Raw genomic sequence first — 6,000 nt, 5'->3', positions numbered from 1 at the left:
TATTTAATTGTTACACTGTCAAGCCATGTAAAATGTCATTTGATGTATTTAAATTGTGAAGCAGATTGTGAGTGTATTTTTATAGTTTTGGTTGTTATTGCATGTTTTGACCAGTAAGTGGCAGTGTTGCGGACTTTTATTGTAACTCCGTGCAAGTCATCCAAGTGCATCTTGGGTACTCTTTCTGCAAGTTATCCAAGTGCATCTTGGGTATTCTTTCTTTTTTTCTTGTGTGAAGCACCTGACGATTGCGGTGTGACGGTGCTCTGACTCCGTAGTAAGTAGGGGTAAATATCTTGTGAAATATACCTGTAACATTATTCCAAACAATATTGTATGTCGGTAATTTGACAAGATGGTTTGATTTAGACGCTACTGGAGTTGATGTTCGGTGATTTTGGGCGCGAGCCGTCGACCACTGTTCGCCATTGCAGGCATGACAAGGTAATGTTGGCGTGCATAAAGCCACACCATGCCATTGTATTTGGGTAGTAAGGGAAATGTAAAGGTTTTATATGCATTTTAATTCTGTTTAAAGATAACTGACAGAGTGAGAAGTTGCGCGATCTTCAGGAAGTTCCACATGTCTTTGTTAAACCCTGTTTAACATACATAGTCCACTGCCGTATTTTGCACCGTATGTTGTATTTTGTATTTATTATTTCCCTTTTAAAATCTTTTCTGTTAAACTTGCCACATCTGTGAACATTTATGAGCTGTTTGCTCGAAAGACACAGGAATTTATGCACTCAGTAAAACGATCTGCATTCGAAGGTTCAAACAATAAAATTAAAGCTACAAGAACCCCGGAAGTAATTGTGTCCTGTGTGGTATCTGATTCCACGGGCTACACTAGCGATAAGTTTTTTTACTGCTTACCGTGCTGCCTTTCGTTTTACCGTCGCTCACCAGTGCTCGGGTAATCCTCGTCAGCGAGTTTCCTTGCTGTCCACAATGCCTTGAATCCGTCTCAATCTTCCTTTTCCACTTGGAGCAACAAGGTTTTTCTGACAAAGTTGTAAGGGCTGCTATAGCTATCCTGACAAACTAAATAAAAGAGAAGAGCCTTATGGCTGACGCGTGTTCCACTTGTCTGTTTGATCCAAGAGTTATTCTTCCTTTGCGTTTTAAATATTTATTTAAACTTGCTTGAAGACATACATTGAAATAATGAATTGCATCCATGAAATAATAACTTTTATCCTGACCTAATACACGTATGCACAAAGCACAAATACACGTTGGCTATACACGGTCCGAAAAACCGTGTGGCTCCGCTCTTCCATTCTAGGCAACTCGCCCTCCGCTTACTTCCTCTTCCGGAGTGCGTTAACCCAGGAACACCCTTCTCCAGTTCTTAAAGTGACATGCACCTATCTAAGACTACACAGCAAACTTAATACATAAAGAAAGCATTTACCTAAAGTATACGATGTGTAAAAAATAAGTATTTAAACTAATTATTCAAATCAAGGTAACACTTTAGTATGGGGAACGTAGTCACCATTAATTAGGTGCTTATTAGCATGCAAATTAGCAACATATTGGCTCTTAAATGTCATTATTACGTACTCATTAATGCCTTATTCTGCATGGCCTTATTATACAACCAGTAAGCCATTAACTATGAGTTTTCCCTCTATAACCTCAGAATCATTGCTTATTAGTAGTACCATCTCAATATACTTTGCTTAGTATGGACTTTATAAGGTGGTAGTACCACAAGAAGAGTTATTTTTCCTTACTAACACTTAATGAATATGGTCTGTTCTTACATAACAAAACACAAAACTACAAGTGTTAATAGTGTTAAATTACTGTAAATTAAGTTTTTGTTGCTTAGAATATGTTCCCCATACTAAAGTGACATCTTGATCATTACTAATTCCCTAGTAATTAAGTTTTTTTATGTTCCCCATACTAAAGTGTTACCCAAATTAATAATTAAAACATTAATTATTAACAATTAGGAGATATTTGGCTCATACAATAGTCATCCCGTATTCTGGGGTCTCCGAGAAACTCAGGAGAATTTTTAACAAACACCGCCTCCCGGTATATTTCAAACTCAGCAACACACTCCGACAAAGACTGGTTCATCCAAAAGACCGTGTACCACACACCCGGAAAAGCAATCTGGTGTAAACTGTACAATGTGATGAGGATTGCACTGACCTATACATAGGAGAAACCAAACAACCACTACACAAACGGATGGCCCAACACAGAAGGCCAAACTCCTCAGGACAAGACTCGGCAGTTTATCTACACCTAAAGGAGAAGACACACTCCTTCGAGGACAGCAACGTACACATTTTGGACAGGGAAGATAGATGGTTTGAAAGAGGGGTGAAGGAAGCCATCTATGCGAAACTGGAAAAACCATCCCTCAACAGAGAAGGAGGTCTGCGACACCACCTATCTCCCACTTACAATGCCGTCCTTTCATCTCTACCCATGAGACTCAAGAAGCTTAGCCTCCAAGAACAACAGTCGGTCACTAATGGCTCCAACGACTCATGACCACTGAATGGAGCACTAACGAAGTCGAAACTAACACCCCAAACGACCGTCGCTGCTTAACATCGGATCACAAAGAGCCATGCACATCAATAGCTCTGATAACGACGGGCGTGGCTTAACATCGGAACACAAAAGAGCCACGCATAGCAATACCTCTGATAACGACGGGCGTTGCTAAACATCGGAACACAAAGAGCCATGGTCATCAATAGCTCTGATAACGACTCCAAAGAGGATAAATATCTGAGTTTCATCACCAGCCAGTCAGACTAGCTTGGTCTAGTCAGAAAGGCACGAACTGATGAAGCCTCTTGGATGAGAGGCGAAACGTCTTCACGGATATATAGCAAGTCCAGTTGCACTCGATTGAATTCCTTTGGATAACAATGACCTGGATGAATGAGAACATTCACAGATATGCGCCTAAGAGGCTCGGTTACAGGCTTTACGTCTGGGTTGATGTGTAAGCTAACTTCCTAGGAGTTCAGTTTTCCAGCTATTGTATTTAGAAATCACGTCAGGACACAGCGCTGTCGCTCGACACAACCTCTACGTTGCATTCTTTATTTAGACTGACACAGCATCACAGGCAGACCCGATCAAACAACCCAGAGCCCACAGGCATTACCAATCGATCCCAGCACAATAGAACAGCACCAAATCAAATGCAGCACTGCCGATGTGTGCAGACATAACACCCCCCCCCCCCGACAGGATTTCAAACATGAAAGGGTGACACAAAGTCCTCTAGCTGGCCAGGGCGTAAACATATGCGAACAGGTCACGAGGCGGCCTGAGGCTGGGCAGGCCGAGGTTGGGAGGGAGAAGGCAGGGGAAGCTGAGGCCCAGGAATGTCTGGGGCCCGTGTAGGAGCTGCATGAAGCCCCGGGGCGTCTCGCCATGCTGAGGGAATGGCTATGGTTGTGTCACCAACTGTGTGTGGCGGAGCTGACCCCTTCCGTAGACGACTGGAGTGCCACCGATTGCCATCGCTGAGGAGGTAGGTGGCTGGGCCCAGCTGACGGGTGACTTGGAGAGGAGAGGACCAGTATGAAGCCATTTTATTGTCCCTGTGGGGCCTGCGGACCCTGACCCAGTCTGACACATTGATGTCTGGCACCCTGGTTCGTTTTGACTGGTCAAACTGTTGCTTCATCCGTGTCTGCTGACGAGTGACTGAGGCTCTGACCCCAGAGGGAGGTGCCTGGGGTGTGGAGGGGCGGAGCCTGTCAAGGGGCATGCACAGTTCCCGGCCTAGCATGAGAGAGGCTGGGGAGACGCCTGTGGTCGAGTGCTGTGTGGCCCAATAGTGCAGCAGAGTGTGACGGATGGCCTGCGTGAAAGAGCACCCTTGGGCCATGTGTGCTCTGAGGCCGTTCTTCAGTGACTGGTGAAAACGTTCAACGCCACCATTGGCCTGGGGGTGGTAGTACGCAGTGCGTATATGACGGATGCCCTTGTTTTCGAGATAAGCAGCGAACTCAGCAGAGACCAGCTGAGGGCCGTTGTCAGTGGTGATGGTCTTTGGGAGGCCCCAGCGAGAGAAGAGAGAGTCCAGGAAGTCAATGATGATCTGTGAGGTCACAGTGCCGGAAGTGGTGAGCTCAGGCCATTTTGAGTGTAGATCGTAGGCGACCACCATGAAGCGTTGGTGGTGGGGAACTCCATGGATCTCACCACAAATGTCCAACTGCAGGTGTTCCCAGGGCTGAGAGGGCCAGGCGAGAGGTTGCAGGGGTGGGGGAGCCTGGTGGCCAGTCTTGCCACTCACAAGGCAGGCAGAACAGTCCTTCACCAGAGCCTCAATATCTCTGTCTATCCCCGGCCACCACACCAGGTCTCGGCAGTGCTGTTTCAGTTTCACCATGCCCAGGTGGCCTTCATGCGCCATATTCAAAACACGCGCACGGAGAGCAGCTGGGACCACTGTGCAAAACCCACGTGCCACGCAGGTGTCGTTCCAGCAGGAGAGCTCCTGTCTGACTCGGGCGAACGCAGCCAGCTCCTCTGGGACCTTGTGAGGCCAGCCGTTCTGGATGTAGGTGCGGAGCTGGGAGAGGACAGGGTCCTGTTCTGAGGCTGCCCTCAGCTTCTGCAGAGAGACAGTGGCCTGAAGGGGTGTGTGTAGCATTTGGACAATGTCCTTTTCCACACAGTCATTGTCCGTCTGTGGAGCTGGGGTGGAGACAGAGTGAGAGAGCAGGTCGGCGACAACATTGTGTCTGCCTGGGGTGAACTGCAGGCTGAAGTTTTACTGGCGGAGGCGGTCAGACCAGCGGTGCAGCCTCAGGGGTTTGTAGCCTGACCCAGATGTGGACAGCAGCGCTGTCAGGACCTGGTGATCTGTCCTGAGGGTGAAGGAGCGGCCATAGAGGTAGAGGTGCCACCTTTCACAAGCCCAGATACAGGCTAATGCCTCACGCTCACCCACGGAGTACCGCTGCTCGGTCAGGTTGAGGGCACGGGAGGCGAAGGCAATGGGCTTATCCACACCGTTCTGGGTTTGAGACAGCACAGCCCCTATCACTGTGGCTGACGCGTCACATGTCACAAAGGTGGAGCTGGAGATGTCGAAGTGAGCCAACACTGGTGGTGAAGTCAGTTGAGTCTTGAGATCACGCACAGCGTCACTGCATGCCTTTGACCACACCCATGGCTCGTCCTTACGCAGCAGCTGGCGCAGGGGGGCTGTGGTCGCAGAGTACTGGGGAAGAAACCTCAGGTAGTAACTTGTCATACCCAGGAAGGAGACGACCTGGGCAGCCGAGCTGGGCTCAGGGATGGCCTGAATGGCGTCCACGTTGGATTGTAGTGGAGTTACACGAACTCGATGGCTGGCACAGAGAGGACACATTTCTCAGCATTGAGAGTTAGCTTTTGCTTGGACAGGGCTGCAAAGACCATGTTGAGGCGCTTGTCGTGGATTTCACTGGTGGGCCCGTGTACCACTATATCATCCAGATAAATGGCCATGCCCAGTATGCCAGCCAGCACGGAGACCATGATTTTCTGGAAGCAGCTAGGGGCGGAGCTGAGACCGAAAGGCATCCTAGTGTAGCGAAACACTCCTGCATGTGTCACAAAGGCTGTGAGGTTTCGGCTGCTGGGGTGGAGGGGCACCTGTAAGTACCCCTGTCTGAGGTCGAGCTTGGAGAACACCTCAGAGCCATAGAACTTAGCAGTGAGTTCTTCTGAGGTGGGCAGTGGATACTTATCAGGGACCACTGCCTTATTTACTGCACGTAGATCGACGCAGACACGCAGGCCCCTCGACTTCTTCTTAGCCACCACGAGGTTTGAGACCCAAGGTGACGCGTCCACCGGTTCAATGATGCCAGCTTCCAGCAGTTGTTGCAGCTCGGCGGAGACCCCATCACGGAGAGCCAACGGGATGCAGCGCAGTGGTTGGATGACAGATTTCACAGCAGGGTTGAGGAGAGGTTGATGGGCGAAGGCGGAGAGGCAGCTCAGCCCCAT

The sequence above is a fragment of the Lampris incognitus genome, chromosome 10 (genome assembly GCF_029633865.1).
Source record: "Lampris incognitus isolate fLamInc1 chromosome 10, fLamInc1.hap2, whole genome shotgun sequence".
In the NCBI taxonomy this organism is placed as follows: Eukaryota; Metazoa; Chordata; class Actinopteri; order Lampriformes; family Lampridae; genus Lampris; species Lampris incognitus.
The sequence above is the reverse complement of the archived record's forward strand: the minus strand, read 5'-3'. Positions refer to the sequence as shown.